Here is a 17,947-nt window from a genome sequence, read left to right on the forward strand (position 1 = left end):
ATAGCATCTTGAGCTGAAATTTTTGTCAGAGCTTCAGTTAAACAGCTTACTAAAGGTATAACCTTGCTAATGGTAACGTAGGTATCAGCCGAAATCTCCCTGGTCACAATTTCAAAACACTTTAATAATTCAATCAGCTCCTTAATTTTGTTCAGCTCGGAGGCATTAACCATAGAGGGTGCTTCTGGGCGAGTGAGCAGTACTTCACTTAAAATAGGGGCTAACTGGACAAATCTCTCTAACATATAAAAACATGAATTCCATCGCGTTCTTACGTCAAGAATCATTTTCTTGGTATTACTTGTAGAAGCCCCGGTGTCTATTTGTTTCTGCCGCAATTGATCACTGGCATTAACACTTCTTTTAATAAACTTAACAATGTCGCGCACCTTAGTTATCACAGCTGATACTTCCGTGGACTTATCTATTGATTGCGTTACAACCAAATTAAGCGTGTGTGCGAAGCAGGATATTATTGTTTTTTCGCCAAACAAGCTTCTATTTAATTTCATCATGGTTGAATCATTATCAGTTACACAAGCAGAAACTTTATTTATGGACACGTTCCACTCGTTGAAAAGTTTACGCATAGTTCCTTCTATATAAGCTGCTGTATGACTTTCGTGCAGTTCGATTACTCCTAACGTCCCACTCAACAAACGTAAATTGTCCAAAAAATGAATTGTTACCCCAAGGAACGACTGATTTTTCATTGTCTCCGTTCATATGTCATACGTTAGGCAATAGCTGTCGCACTTTCGAATATACTCTTTGAAAATTGAAGACAGCGCTTCATATTTTTCATCCACTCGTAATTTTATTGTTTTTCTACTTGGAACTTTAAAAAGCGGAACCAGTTCTTTCATCATCTGCAGAAAACCTTTTCCTTCTACAGTGGAAAATGGCTTGTTGTCCATTATAATATATTTCAAAATTGCTTCAGTAATTTTCTTTGATTTAGACCCATCTTGGTAAGAAATACTTTTGACCTGCTCAAAAAAGTCTTTCACATTAGGTTGGATCAGCGCTGGCAACTGATCCGATTTATTTTGCAGTACTGACGGAGTACATGTACTAGGAGACGATTCAATACATGCAGTCTTCTTACTACTATTATCGGATAACTCACTTGACGCTGTCGTCCCAGCGGTTGGTGTTATGTTCATTATATCAGAAATTTTTCGCTGTTTTGGTTCCGAGTGCGGCGTAGTTTTGGAGGAGCATTCTGCATCATCAACTTGATACCTTTTTATGTACATTCTCAACGTGACAGCGAAGATTCGACGTGTTACCTGATGTTTTTAATTTCTTGCTGCAGATTTTGCATGGGGCGGAAGCATCTGAATTTCTTATAAAGCTCCAGACCCTGCTTTTTAATTTTGAAGGCACCATTTTGAAAATCTGAAATATTGTGTACATATTTAATCGTCTAATGCAATTATTTACATATATTTTATATTCACTACACCTGTAATAAAGTTGTGATTGATAACAGATGAATTCGAAACAACACTTATATTAAACGCTCAAAAACAACTTCTAACACACATAGCACGAAATAGACACAAAATGTATTTTCGATTTTTTGTAAAACTTATTTCGCATTAATTCATAAGCGAATTCTCAGTATTATTCAAGTGCACATTCAACCAACGAATTCTCCGTAGCAGATGTTTTCGCATTAATACCGAGAAAAAGTGCTGCAAAGATGTGGAGTAAAATTTGAAAAAAACATCGACATAAAACATCGTTGAAAGTGACATCGATGTATCGATATTTTTTTAATCACAGCATCGATGGCTAACATCGATGCTTTTTGACGAAAACATCGATGTTTCAGAAACATCGATACATCGTTTGCATCCCTACTGCCAAGCCATTAACAACCATGTAAGCATAGCCCATGATTCAATTATAAAAGGTTTGGTAAGTAAACAGCTTTCTCGCTCTATTTTGACACCCCTTCTGCGTTAGCAGAACAATAATGTTTTTTTCGAAATATCTTCAAAAAATTGTTCAAAAAGTTGTATATGCAATACTGCTTCATTTATATCTGTTTTTTTCCGAATTTTTTATACTCTCGCAACCTGTTGCACAGAGTATTATAGTTTTGTTCACATAACGGTTGTTTGTGTCACCAAGAAATAAAAGTGTTAGATATGGGGTTATATATATATAAATGATCAGGATGACGAGTGGAGTTGAAATCCAGATGTCTGTCCGTCTGTCGGTCCGTCCGTCCGTCCGTCCGTGCAAGCGATAACTTTAGTAAAAATTGAGATATCTTAATGAAACTTGGAACACATGTTCCTTGGGACCATGAGATCATGCTCAAAATCGGTCCACTGCCACGCCCACAAAATGGCGAAAACCAAAAACACATAAAGTGTCATAACTAAGCCATAAATAAAGCTATGGAAATAAAATTTGGTATGAAGGATCACATTATGAAGGGGCATATTTGGATGTAATTTTTTTGGGGAGGTGGGCGTGACCCTGTCAGAAACACTAAATTTCACATAAGAAATAGCAGATGGAAGCTACACTCAGATTTTTTCACAAAATGGAAAATGGGCGTGGCGTCGCCCACTTATGGGTCAAAAACCATATCTCAGGAACTACTCGACCGATTTCAATAAAACTTGGTTTGTAATAGTTTCCTTACCTCCCAATAATATGTTGTGAAAATAGGCCAAATCGCTTCACAACCACGCCTACTTCCTATATACCAGAACTTTGAAGACAATCTGAATCGTTTACTTTGCAATATATAAAGTTAATACTAGTGAAGATATCGGTGCAGAACTTTGCACAAATACTATGTTTATAGTGTGGCAGTCCCATTCTAAAAATCGCCAAAATCGGACCATATGTTTTCAAGGCCCCATTTATCGAACAGAACAGCAGAATCACTCTTGCCAACAGGTGCTACTATGGACTAAGTAGGCAATTGAAAAGTAAAGTCCTCTCTCGACGAACAAAAACCAAACTCTACAAGTCTCTCATCATTCCCGTCCTACTTTACGGTGCAGAAGCGTGGACGATGTCAACATCCGATGAGACGGCACTAGGAGTTTTCGAGAGAAAGGTTTTGCGGAAGATTTATGGTCCCTTAAGAATTGGCAACGGCGAATACCGCAGACGATGGAACGATGAGCTGTATGTGTTATTCGACGACATAGACATAGTCCAGCGAATAAAAAAACAGCGGCTACGCTGGCTAGGTCATGTTGGCAACGGCGAATACCGCAGACGATGGAACGATGAGCTGTATGTGTTATTCGACGACATAGACATAGTCCAGCGAATAAAAAAACAGCGGCTACGCTGGCTAGGTCATGTTGTTCGAATGGATGAAAGTGCTCCAGCTCTGAAAGTATTCGATGCAGTACCCGCTGGTGGAAGCCGAGGAAGAGGGAGACCTCCACTCCGATGGAAGGACCAGGTGGAGAGGGACCTGGCTTCGCTTGGAATAACCAATTGGCGCCAAACTGCCAGAAGGAGGGATACGTGGCGCGCTGTTTTGGACTCGGCTATAACCGCGTAAGCGGTGTCGACTTCGGTGCTTCTAACCTAATATTAGGGTTTCCAACTTTCAATGGACTAAATATAATATATATGACGAATATGTGGGTCAAATTGTGTATTATATAATATTAATTAAGTTAAATAAATAAATTGCGAGAGTATAAAATGTTCGGTTACACCCGAACTTAGCCCTTCCTTACTTGTTTTTATTGAAATGTGATTTTTATATTGCGCAAATGGAAAAATTGTTTGACAAACTGAATTGTTTATGTAAAAATCGTTTATCCGATTGTTTATATTGTTATTTAGTTACATACATATGTCGGGATCCTAATTCCTAACCTACAGTCCAAAAGAAATTCCAGTGGATGATCCAGGAAGGCCTGTGACAAAAACAAAGACAGAAAACAGATGAATACAATTATAAGAAAGTTGAAAGAGTAGTTAAATAGGTCCAAGTCTACCTTAATATTTGCTATTTAACTATAAGCCTCATTTTAAATAATTAGTTTCCAATGGTACTTCTTTGTATTTACATTTTTTTATTTTTCAGAAGGAAATTGGAAATATATCTTGAACTCAGGCTAATTTTGCAACTCTCTCGATGAAAGATTATGCAATCAATCAATGTTATTTATCCACTGACCGAACATTCCTTGCGCTTCAATTGAAGCGAAAGTATAATGTTTAGGTCCTCCTCTGCTAGACCAATCTCTTTGAAGATGCTTGTTAATTTATTATAAAAGTTTCATACTAATTTCCGAAAATAAAATTAAATATTTGATTCATGGAGAAAAATGTTAGATATTCTATTCTCTATGATTATTAATATTAAATAGATATTAACCCCCTGTCCTGGACTTGAATCAAAAATTCAAAACCATTATTAGAAGAAAATCGGACATATTTTAATGCTACTTATTAATTATGGTTGGATAATAATAGTAGATTTTATACTACTTAGAACATATTTTTAACTACGTTCACAAAAAAGGCGAATCAATTGTTCTCATTTATCTTTCCTTCGCAAATACAACCTTTTGTAACGCAGTGTCACTACTTTGCTGTCACTACTTACCAGAGAGCTGCAACGGGTATATCATTTTCGTGCACACTCGAATGTCCACTCTGTTTTAGTTTGATAAAACTTTTCGGTATTAATACACGTATTGATCGCTTGGAGACATGTTCAAAACGAACGAGCCTTTCGCGACACTCGAACCACAAGCATATATGCTTATTTTAACAGAGTGCCGAGTTGACACTCGTTTGTGAACGAGTGGAACTCTAACCCGATCGTATTGAATGTGATCGAGTCACACACGAGTGTGCACAAAATTTCAGAATATGTATGTATGTAATTGGCAGTCATGCTATTATTGCGTAGTGATTGTCAACGATTATTGGTTTTGTTTGTTTTGTTTACTTTTTATAATTCATAATGACAACGATAGAAAATTCGGGCTGTAGGAACATTTCCAATGGCACAAACACCTTATCTGGTCTACACCTGAAATTTGTGTTTTAAAAAAAATTAAAATATTTAAGTGCAATGAAATGTTTTTTTATTTATGATTTATGAATTAATAAATAAAATAAGTTTTGAGTGAATTCTATCTTAAATTGAATTATTCTTTTATAATATGTACTATGTACGTCTAATATTCAAATTATTCAACCAAAAAAGCTAAGACAGAACGCGTCATCCCGACGCCAACATACATACATATGTGTGTACGTATGTTTATCTATTATTTTTTGGTCTTCGAGTGCCACTCGAGTGTGTCGATCACAATCAACACGTGCACGACACACCCGAAAATATAATATACATAAAATCCGAGTTTGCTGCTTGCACTCGAAGATAGGACCGTCGTGATTGTTCGTTTGTGTTATTTTCGCTTCGGGTTCCAAACTCGATCGAACACGTGTTTGAAGAGTGTTACGACACACTCGTACCGAATTTAAGCTAGTGTGATTGAACACACTCGAACATACCCGAAGCTGCTCTCTGCTACTTACCAAACTTTTTATAATCGAATCATGAGCATCGCCAGTGGTTTCCACCTATCAAAAATCAAAAACACGAAATATATGTAAACATATACAATGTACATACATACATACAAGAAGTAGCTCTCCTTCCGCTTACCATGTACACATTGAAAGCGTTGATAGATCATTCAGCAGATCCACAACCTGTACGGTACTGCAGTGCGCAGCAATTGTTGTAAAACCAACGATATCGGTAAAATAAATAATGACATCATGGAATCCCTCCGCTTCGACGGACACGCCCATTTTCAAATTTTCTGCCACCGGGATCTTCTAGACTTCAGACACAGGTTTGGGATAAAATTAACAACGTTTTGATGTATTAAAATAAATTCATCATTTGTTCAAGCCAATTACGAAGTAAGCTTTCGAAAATTATTTGAGTATTGAGATAATCTATTATATATCGCGTAATTCATACGGGTATATAGATACTGGTGACTACCACATTTAGCTCGAGCGACTTATTTTAAGAATTCAATTAAGAAGATTCGTTCACCAAATCCGTCAACAAACTCAGACGAAAACTCCAATCCAATTTGATTTCGTCCATGATGAGCAACGAACCGCGTGAACAGTAAACAAACACCATAACTGTGCGATTCGGATCGGATAGCCAACCTAGCGGGCGAAAATTGGTAGCAAAATGAAATTCATCACAAAAAAGAGTCTTCAAACAAAGTCTTAATTAAATGTGACACAGCAAAAAGTATTTATTACTCACCACTTAAGGGGTTAATGTGCTGGTGTCTCATGCCCTGCGCTACAACCAACAGTTCCATGGCCTTGTCCTTTAACTCAGTTTAGCCGTTCAAGGGTATCTCTTTCAGTTGCACCAAATCACCATTGTAGCGTGCACGCTTGTCAAGGAGCGCCGGATTATGTCACGCTAAGCTATTTGTGCCCGTTGTTCCTTTACCACCATTCGCAAATTGAATATAGAAAGGGAAGTAGTTGAGCAATTTGACCTTTACTTTAAAACTCTTAACAAATGTGAAGTCGGATTTACATAACCGAATCGGGCTAGATTTTTATCCGTCTTTCTGAAACTCAGGCCAGTCACTCAAGACCTTTTCAGATAAACTGTAAAACTGAACAACGAAATACTGAATGCGGAAGTGGCAATATTAATAGACCCTTCTCTAATCAGGCTTCCATTCATATGCAAGTTATTAGCTTAGTAGAAGTTAATTAAGGTTTGAGGAGATGTATTCGAAGACCAGTTAACTTTGAGGGTTGGAGTAAAAATTGAGATATCTTGACGAAACTTGGTACACATGTTCCTTAGGACCGTGAGAGGGGTGCTTTTGAAAATGTGCAAAATCGGACAACTGCCAAGCCCACAAAATGGCAAAAACTAATAACACATAAAGTGTCATAAATTAGCCATAAATAAATTTATAGAAGTAAAATTTGGTAAAAAGGATCGCCCTAGTAAGAGTCATATTTGGATGTAATTTTTTTTGGGGAAGTGGGTGTAGCACCGCCCCCAAATAGGTTTTTTGTATATATCTCGCAAACAAATCAAGTTATATAAACCAAACATTCTGCAGTCGGTTCGGTATTTAATATTTTTTTGACACGTGTGGAAAATGGATGAAATCAGTTCACAACCACGACAACTTCCCACATAACTTAATTTTGAATTCCATCTTCTCCCTTCACTTTATAATATAATATAATTTATAAAGGAACCAATGAATATGGCGGAATAAAACTTTACACAAATACTGTATAAGATCTGTGGCATCACTTGTGAAGAATTGTCGAAATCGGACTATAACTTTTCAATGCCCCGGATATCGAATATGAAAAACTCAGTGCCTCAGGGTAATTTTTCACCGAAAATATCGCTAAATCTCTCAGATATCTCAATTTAATTCAGAGGAAATCTTTGTCTCTGTACTAGAAATGGTTAAAATCGGGTCATAACTTCCCCTAGCTCTCATATACCTTATCATAGCATTTATAGGATTTTCAAAATTTCGATGGGTTTAATAGGTAATAAATTGGTTAATATGTGAAAGATCTTAACCAAATTTAATGAGCAAATAATCATAGATATAATGTACATATGTATGTTGGTGGTGAAAATGAGTGAAATCGGTTCAGGAATTATCTTAGCCTATATAAATATGATGATTTTCGTTTTCTATTGGACCTTATGCCGAATATATGGGACAAATCGTGTGTTATCTTAATAAAAATATAGCAATAAATTGCGAGAGTATAAAATTTTCGCTGCAGTTGTTCGCTTTTAAAAAAATATGAGAATGTTAGATCAATTGTTTATTAACTCCAAAAATTAATGGCAAAAACTTAATCTCAAATTATTATATTTGTTATAAAGATAATATAAATAATACATTTACACCTATTTTATCTTTTACTGGCATACATTTTAGTCGGTATTTCAATAAAGCAATTCCTTATTAGGAGTTGGACTTTTGGCAGTGTTTTTTTTTATTTATACTGAGATTGGTTTGCATTTCTCAATCAACAGACAATCTACTCCGGAACAACTGCCCCAATTATTGTTCAAAAATGTCGAAAATTGGGGATTTCGGCTGGAATTCATTCGAGCCAGCCTCGGCGTGCTTTAATATTGCAAAAAGAAGACACTAATAAATATGGTGTATGTAATTTTTTACTTATCAAAAGGTTTAAAATCATCTTTGACGGCGTGAAAGGTTGATTATGGAAATGCTTCAATAATAAATTTCGAAAAACCAAAATTGTTTAATATCAACTTTATTCAGGATAATATTCGCTGAATTGCGTCGAATTGCGCGGAATAACCGCCAACTTTAACTCTCCCCACTGAAATCACACTAAATATTTATTTTTGCGGCGATTAAACAACGTTTTATTGCCAATTTCATCGTAGTGCGTATACTTGTGTCACTTTTTACGCAAATCCGAAAATTTACATCCCAGTATACCCATGTGGGTGAAAGCACGCGCTTGTGTCATTTAGATGTGCGTGGACCACGCGTATTTACAAATACTTACTGCAGATGTTGCACATATTCAAACACAGTTGCATATGCAGCAACATGCATACAGGTTGATGTGCAGGGATATATACATTGTATATAGAGCTTAATTTCATTTAATTGGTGTTATTTTTAATGCAGCGTGCCGCGCATATACATATTGCCAAAGGTGTTTTGTTTTATACGTTATCTGTGCATCTAGCAATAGTCCACAACTTTTTTATGTGAACAATTTACTGATAGCATAGTCGAATACCATTGACTTGAGTTTCGGCAACAACAATGTTTTGTCTACTGCATATCATAAATTAAAGCGTAAAGTTAAATTCAAAACTTTATTACTAAATTATAAGTACACCCGTCTTACAATTTATTCCCTCCAAATCAAATTCTTCAATTAAAAAATGTCAACATATATATTTAAAGCGCATAATCTGTGCGCAATTATGAGCGTAAGAAATTAAAGAATCCCCTCCAGAAATTCGGCAATGTGGCTGAGTTGGTTTGAGAGTTGCAGAACTTAGTTGAGCCTCGACTTTGATAGCCAGGACTCAGCTGAAATGCGCTTATTCATTACGATAAATACACAGTGTTAATGCTGTGGTGAGTTTGATTCTAGCTCGTTATTATTGCTACATTTACGCCCACGGCACTTGTGAAGCGCATTCATCCTTTCAACATGGAGACCGAATGCTCATTAGAGTAATTAGTCAGCTCTGGACTATTACTGATTTAATTATTTACAGTAGTTTTCCGAAATAACGAACACCTTAACATGACTGACAAATGTTCGTTACATCGAATTTTCGTTAATTCGAGTACTCACTTGGAGGTATATTTTTCAATAAAAATGAGTTAAATATCCGTAAATTGCAGTTCAATAAATTGTTTTATTATTGGTCTACAACTTTGCTTCCGTTTTCCAATAGTTGTCTCTAGAGTCAAGCACTGGTCGATTAAATCGTTTTATATCGATCTTGGACATTTGTGTCAACATTAACCCAATAAAATATTTGTAGAGATCTGTTTGCATCCCAAACTTATTCTCAACTGAAAATGTCACTTTTTGAGCTGAATTCTCGACATTTACACGGAATACGTAAGCTGCCAGAAAGATGGTCAAAAGTAGTAGCTAGCGACCGCCAATATTTTGAATAACATTTTTGTAACAGTTTTTATACAAAAAAAACCTTAAATTTACAAAAAAAAAAAAATAAATTCTTCAAAAATGGACCAATTCTGACACTTATACTTCTATTTGGTGCTGATCAATAATTTTAAGTTTTTTTTATAAAATTCAACATTTTTTTCAGTTAGCACATTTCTTTTGAATTTTTTCAAGTTTTATTTTTAATTCTGGTTCGAAGTTATTTGATTTTTTTCTCTTTCTTCATATGTTTTCCCCTGATGTTCGTTATTTAAGGTACTCAATGTAACAAATTTGCTTGTTCGTTATAAGCGGGTTTCGTTAAAAAGAATATTCGTTATTTCGGAAAACTACTGTATTTGACATTGTCGTATTGGCTTTTTGGTTGTAGTTGGGTTTTAATTATTAATTCTTTAATTTGGTTAAACGAAAGTGAATCAAGCGAAGCTTTCTTATTAGAATTGAGTGAGAGCGTAATCACAATCAATTATTTATAGATATTTACTGGGCATGATAATCGTGGGAGTTTATAATTTATGTATATAAGTATTTAGTGGTGCTAAATCGGATTATTACTCATAATGAACGAATATTTAGAAATAAATTAGTTTAACTTGCTTAGTGTAGTGTGAGTGTATCGTATCATGAAGAACTATTCAGATAGTGCAGTGTTGCTCAAATGGTAGTGTATGACGAAGAGATTAAACATTAATAAAATATAATGAAATTTCGGACTGATTTATATTGACTATGCATTTATAATAAATCAATGTGATTTTGTCAATGTCATTTTGCGAACAATTATTTTTTTAGTGTTTCAAAACTGTGTTTTAGGAACCGAATGGATATCACAGATTCTCTGGGAACATAAGATTACATACCTTTCTGCGTTTCTGAATTTATCATAAATTTACAACACTTGAAAAAATATATCACATCCAATGTGAAAACAAGTTATTTTTAATTTGCGAAGTATATATTAGTTAAACTAACTCAAATGCAACCAATTACTGGAATATATACATCAAATTGCTTTCACTTTGCACCTAATTAAAAGATGGAACACATTATATATATTGCACTTAGCTCATTGCTATGCCGGCAGCCACGCTTGCGGCCACAATAATCAAAAGCAATCCAATGCAAATGGCCACAATTGTCCAGCAGATAGCGCCGCATCGCAAAAGCTGTGCCGTGCTGACTAACCGCCAATCGTCGTAGCCCGGCTGTATGGTATGTGTAATGTAGGTGTTGGAATTGAATTCACGCTGCTCTAGAATCAACAGTGGACGCCATTTGATTGAGTCAAGTGATGGTGTAGACTCTGCATTCTTCGCTGAATTGGTGTCAGCTTTGACACCACCACTGAAGTCAACTGCAGCCGCATTTGCGGCTACGCTGCTCTTGTTGTTAGTAAAATGGTTATTGTTATTGGAAGTTGCATTTTCATGACCACATCTAATACCATGAAATCATACTTTGGTATTTGCGCACAATAACGCGCAACTCTGTTATTTCAATTGCGGTTTCTATTTCGTTTTTTGGTTGACACATTTACTTGCTTTATTATACTTAGATTGGGTTTTGTGGCCAGCGCCGCTAGCTTTTGCCGTACGTTGGTAAATAAGAAATCGTAAAAGTTAAAAAGGCGATCAAATTTCGTAAATTGGCAATGCGCGCTTGCTCGGATGTATGTGACAGAGTTGTTGCAGCAATGTGCGCAGCTGTTGCAATAATTGCCGTTACTTGTAGTATTGTTATTATCTTTCTGGTTTTGTTAAAAGAACCGTACGCAGCGCGCTTGTATTCTCGATATTCGGACAAATCTTAAAGAAATTAAGTCCACTCAACTGTGGACATTCATCGAAGGCGGCCAAAGTGTCATGCGTCGGAAAAAGAAAAAGGCTGTTTTTAGGGTTTTTCTGGCAATTATTCGAACTTTTCTCACCTTTGAAATCTGCCCTAGATCTCCATGAACATTTCAAGACTAAAATCACCCGTTCTCGATTTACGAACAGCAGTTGATTTTTATATATACATATATATATATATATATATATACCTACCAAAATCCCGTATGTTAATTTATTTTCTATGGAAAGAATCCAAATCTGTGCTTTTTATGGCTTCTAAAATATTAAGCGATATAAAAATAATCCTCACGAATACATTTATCACTGTGAATAACATTTGTCACAACTACATATGCAAATCAGTCTTTTTTTTATAAAAACACAACTTTCTGCCTACTTAATTCCCCACTGGGCTGGCAAACAAAAACAAGCACAACTCTTAGTTTCGACGGCCCTATCATAAACAGGTGGACAATTTGTTTTCAATAAGTGTGTGCTCCATCACGCACGAGAGAATATAGTCGTAACACACTCTGTAAATGTGCCGCGTGGCTAAAATGATGTTTAAATGAAGAAAAAATATTTTATTTGCGACACTCTTTACTATCAGTTGCTTCTCAAGTGGTTAATAAGTAAGGCGTAATGAATTTAGTCTAACTGCGCGCTAATTAAGTAATAATAGATAATTTTCGAAATCAGAAACTTAGATTTAAACAACTTCTGAAATATAATAAAAAAGTAATATGCATATCTTTAACGCTTTAAAAAAAGTTAAGGAAACTATTGAAAAATCACATCTGTTGTTTTAGCACACAGCTGCATCACAGCAACGATGAATTATGAAGGAAAGGAAAAGCGATTTTTTTACACATATGAATTACGTAGACATATATTGCAGCATCGATATATGCAAAATATATTCACCCTCGATATACCAGTTGTACGCACAGCTTCTTCGTCTCCACTCTGTACATCATCTCGTCGAACGACTATAAATTCTTCTCATCTGAAAATGATTGCCAATATTTGTATACTCTCGCAACAAAGTTGCTAAAGAGAGTATAATAGTTTTGTCCACATAACGGTTGTTTGCAAGTCTTAAAACTAAACAAGTTAGATATAAGGTTATATATAAGTGATCAGGGTGACGAGAAAAGTTCAAATCCGGATGTCTGTCTGTCCGTCCGTCCGTGTAAGCTGCAACTTGAGTAAAAACTGAGATATCGTAATGAAACTGGGAACACATGTTCCTTGTTCGAAGATGGGCAGAATCGGACCACTGCCACGCCCACAAAATGGCGATAACCGAAAACACATAAAGAGCTATAACTAAGCCATAAATAAAGCTATGAAAGTAAAATTTGGTACAAAGGATTGTTCTAGTAAGGGGTTTATTTGAATGTAATTTTTTTGGGAAAGTGGGCGTGGCCCCGCCCCTACTAAGTTTTTTGCACATATCTCGTAAACTACTAAAGCTATATCAACAAAACTCTCAGGAGTCGTTTTTTTCAGGCATTTCCTTATATAGTCCAAAAATAGACGTAATCGGATTATAACACGCCCACCTCCCATACAAAGGTTACGTTGAAAACTACTAAAATGGTAGTAATACCGGCGTGGTACCGCCCACTTATGGGTCTAAAACCATATCTCAGAAAAAACTCGACTAATTTCAATGAAATTCGGTTTATAATAACTTCCTAGCTTCCCAATGATATGTTGTGAAAATAGTCCAAATCGAATCTCAACCATGCCTACTTCCCATATACCAGAACTTTGAAGTCGATCTGTATCGTTTACTTTACAATATATAAAGTAAACACTTGTGAAGATATCGGAACAGAATTTTGCAAACATACTGCATTTACAGAGTGGCATCGCCTTTCTGAAAATCTGATACATTTTCAAGGCACCATTTTTACCGAAAATATAGGTAATTCTCTCAGATATTTTTAAGTCTCCGTACCTAAAATACGGGAAATCGGATCACAACTTCACCTACCTCCCATATATTTAATATTAGGGTTTCCAACTTTCAATGGACTTTATACCATATATATGACGTATATGTGGGTCAAATTGTGTGTTATTGTAATAAAATTAAATAAATACACAGCGAGAGTATAAAATGTTCGGTCGCACCCGAACTTAGCCCTTCCTTACTTGTTACTGACGATTTCACTTATATTTTTCGCAATCTAATGGTTCTTTGATAGATAATCCTACTACTACTAATATTTAGTAAATACTAATATCTTTCAAAAGATATATTAACAAGTAAGGAAGGGCTAAGTTCGGGTGTAACCGAACATTTTATACTCTCGCAATTTATTTATTTAACTTTATTTATATTATATAACACACAATTTGAACCACATATTCGTCATATATATTGTATAAAGTCCATTGAAAGTTGGAAACCATAATATTAGGTTAGAAGCACCGAGGTCCTCGTGTTCGATATATGGGGCCTTAAAAACCTATGGTCCGATTTTTAGAATGGGGCTGCCACCCTATTAACATAGCATTTGTGCAAAGTTCTGCACCGATATCTTCACTAGTGCTTACTTTATATATTGTAAAGTAAACGATTCAGATTGTCTTCAAAGTTCTGGTATATAGGAAGTAGGTAGGAGGTAAGGAAACTATTACAAACCAAGTTTCATTAAAATCGGTCGAGTAGTTCCTGAGATATGGTTTTTGACCCATCAGTGGGCGACGCCACGCCCATTTTCTATTTTGTAAAAAAATCTGAGTGCAGCTTTTATCTGCCATTTCTTATGTAAAATTTAGTGTTTCTGACGTTTTTCGTTAGTGAGTTAACCTACTTTTAGTAATTTTCAACCTAACTTTTGTATGGAAGGTGGGCGTGGTTATGATCCGATTTCTTTCATTTTTGGATTGTATTAGGAAGTGGCTAAAAAAAACGACTGCAGAAAGTTTTATTTATTTTTTTTTTTTTTATTTTTAAGAAATTTGTACAATAATAAATTATTTGACAAATGAATATTTAGCAGCGCTAGCAACAAGGGCCTTCGGCTGTCTGTAATCTAATATAACGTTAATGTTTAAGGTGTTAGTAGAGCTAACTACGATTTATTCTTAATATTAAATATGCTTTAACAAGTCAGTCTCTTTCAACAATTTGTACATCTTTAGAACGTTTGTGATGTTGGCCTCTCTCAAAAGGTCGAAGGGATCCGTTGTACTCAGGATATCTTTTCGGGTTGAGTCGATAATTGGACAATGTAGTAAATGCCGAATTGATGCCGGCTCTTCACAAAATGGACACTTACTGGGTGGGGTACGTTGTAGAAGATGTGCGTGCGTGATAATTGTGTGCCCCAGGCGTAGGCGAATAAATGGCTTAATTGTTGAGAGAGCTATGTCGGCAGCGATAGTTCCTTTCTTTCTGCTAGGATTGATAGCGGAGTAGTGATGAGCATAGGTGTTCCAATCGCTAATTTGAGTCTGGCGTCTTTCGTTTGCGATTTCAGTCAAAATGTCTTTTTTAGACATGTAGTTAAACATTATGGATGGTGTTTTTGCAACGTTTTTTGCAGCCGCGTCGGCGTTTTCGTTGCCAATGATTCCTGTGTGGCCTGGTATCCACATTAGTTTGATTTTTCGAGGTGTGGCTATTAAAGTGTTGCGTATCGCGACTACCTCATTTTGACTATTGGAGGGGCATTCGATGGCGTCAAGGCATGAGTTACTGTCGGTGCAAATAATGAACTTGCCTCGGTGAAGCTTGGCATATGTGATGGCTTCGAGAACAGCGGAGACTTCAGCGGTAAACACGGAGCAAATCGGGTGGAGTAGGCCGTGCCGAATAATTTCTCCATTTTCTTTTGTTACTGCAAATGATGTGTTGTCGCGGGATTTAGAGCCATCCGTAAATAAGAAGTTCCATCCATTTTGGCTGTAAAAGTGCTTTTCTTTCGCATAAATTGCTCTGTATTTCTCTTGTGGTGTATTTGTTTTTGGAAATTGGAGTGTTTTAATTGTGTGAGGAATGTTGTTAATCAACCACTGTTGGCGGATAGTGGATACTCTAGGCCTTGAAGTATGCGGTATCTGAAGGTGTTTAAGGAATTTCAGTGGTCGACTGATTGCTGGCAAGAACCTTGGCTCCCGTTTTCTTGACATTGCGTTTTTTACGTCTCTTTTTAAAATATTGTTTGGAGTAAATAGCAGTTTAGGGAGTAAACGACGGCAGCTATCGATTGTTCTTTCAGCGATTGTAGGCAAGCCAGTTTCTGCAAAGAGGTTTTTTAGGGGTGTCGTAGGGAATGATCTTATGCTTCTCCGTATTGCTACGTGATAAGGCGTGGATATTTTGTTGATTGCAGATGCTGGACAGTTTCCATAGAGTGGAAGTGCGTATTCAACCTTGGAGAGTATTAAGGCTCTGGTTGCGTTGATAAGAGTGGCTGGGTGAATATGGCTTTTCTTAGATGTTAGATATTTTATTATATTTAATCTTGTCACAAGACAGTCTCTAACATATTTACAATGTGATTTAAAGTTATATTTAGAGTCTATTATTAATCCTAAAACTTTAAGTTCATTAACAATGCTAATATTAAGGTTAGTACAGAAGTTAGTTAGATTAGAGCAGTTAACTTTTTTGCAAATATGTAAAATTTTTGTTTTTTCTATTGATATTGTGATACCAGCAGTCAGGGACCATGAAGTTAACTCTGCTAGGACATTTTCGAAAATTTGAGTGACTTGAGCAAGATTGTTACACTTTGTGTAGAAGACTACATCATCGGCGTAGAGCTGACATTGGATGCCGCGGATATTTGTTGTTCGGAGAACAATTTCATCAAACGCGATTATGAAAAGAAATGCAGATAAGGGTGAACCTTGTGGGGTGCCATTATCTAAAGGAACACTGTTGGACAGAAATCCGTTTATTTTGACTCTACACTTTCTATGCTGGAGAAAATTTTTAACAAATTTTTTAATTTTTGGGCCCACTTTCCAAGCGTCAAGTTGTTTCAAAACTATGTGTATGCCGATTCTGTCGAATGCTTTTTGAAAGTCTATCGCTAATAAAGACACGTGGTTTTTGGAGGATAAAGCGTTTGAAATAAAGTAGTCTAGATGTAGGAGTGCATCCATGGTGCCAAATCCCTTTCTGTATGCAACTTGATTAGGGCTTATAAGGTTTTTCACTTCAGCATACCACGCTAAGCGATTGACAATAATCTTTTCTAATAATTTTCCAAGACATGATAGGAGCGAAATTGGTCTATAACTGTTTACATCAGAAGGGGGTTTGTTGGGTTTTAGTATTGGAACAATACATGCAGTTTTCCAAAATTGTGGGTAGGGTCCACTATCAAAAATGCAATTGTAAAGCTTGAGTAGTCTACTCCTGACTGAGTTTGGCAGGTTTTGAATTATGGGATATGTAATCTTGTCCAGGCCTGGTGAACTTCCTTTGACTAAGGAGAGGGCAAATTCGAGTTCTGATGGGAGGATTGGTGGTTCCTGGTTTAGTCGTCTTGCTTTTAAGTTGCGGAAAGTGTTTGAGAAGGTTGTATCGGAGGAGGAAAGGGAGAACTGAGAAGCAAAATTGTTGGCAATAGCATGTGGGTCAGAGAGTGGTCCATTAGCGGAATTAATGTACGTAAAGGACATTTGTCTTGGGGAGCGAGTGAGTATTCGTATGTCATTCCATATTTTTTTAGGTTTTGTTGATGGGTTCTTCAAATGCTTTGCGCTTTGCTAATTTGGCGTTTCGCTTAAATTGTGCGTTTGCTTTTTTGTATCTCAATAGATTTTCTGTTGAGCGAACGGTTTTGTATTGGTGCCACAAGTTCTGCTTGGAAACTTGGAGTGCGGATAGTTCGGAGCTCCACCAAGGAACGGTTTTATTGGATCTATTTGGTTTAGTTTGTGGTATGGTGAGGTGAGCTGCTGATCGTATAACTCTTAGGATTTTAGCTGCTTCTTGGTTTATGTTATTAGCAATTGGAGAGGCTGCACTGATTTCTTCGCACATTTGACTGAATTTCTTCCAGTCGGCTTGGTTAGTTTTAAATCTGGGTGTGAATTTTACTAAGGATTGATTGCAGACTGAGGTTATTTGGGTAAGGATAGGGAAGTGGTCGCTTCCATGTAATGAGTCAAGGACTTTCCACTGGCAGTTTGAGGCTAGAGTTGCGGAACAAAGTGTAATGTCAACTGTAGAAAAGGTGTGGTGAGTCGAAAAGTGGGTGGGAGCACCATTATTTAGTGATATAAAATTGGATGGGATTAACGCGTCTTCAATTTTTTGTCCTCTAGAGTTTGTGTAATCAGATCCCCAGATAGTATTCCAGGCGTTGAAGTCGCCTCCAATGATGCATTGTGTA

At 36.3% G+C, this 17,947-nt stretch overlaps 1 long non-coding RNA gene across 1 annotated transcript; it reads right to left on the reverse strand.

The window, feature by feature from the left end:
• Positions 1-5,151: 5,151 nt before the first annotated feature.
• Positions 5,152-9,828, reverse strand: LOC105219683 (uncharacterized). The gene is made up of 4 exons (XR_008470026.1): positions 9,406-9,828; positions 6,308-6,496; positions 5,681-6,204; positions 5,152-5,595 (listed from the first exon to the last, which is right to left on the reverse strand). It is a non-coding gene; the product is annotated as an uncharacterized LOC105219683 (long non-coding RNA).
• Positions 9,829-17,947: the final 8,119 nt, after the last annotated feature.

This window comes from Zeugodacus cucurbitae, chromosome 2 (genome assembly GCF_028554725.1).
Source record: "Zeugodacus cucurbitae isolate PBARC_wt_2022May chromosome 2, idZeuCucr1.2, whole genome shotgun sequence".
Classification (NCBI taxonomy): domain Eukaryota; kingdom Metazoa; phylum Arthropoda; class Insecta; order Diptera; family Tephritidae; genus Zeugodacus; species Zeugodacus cucurbitae.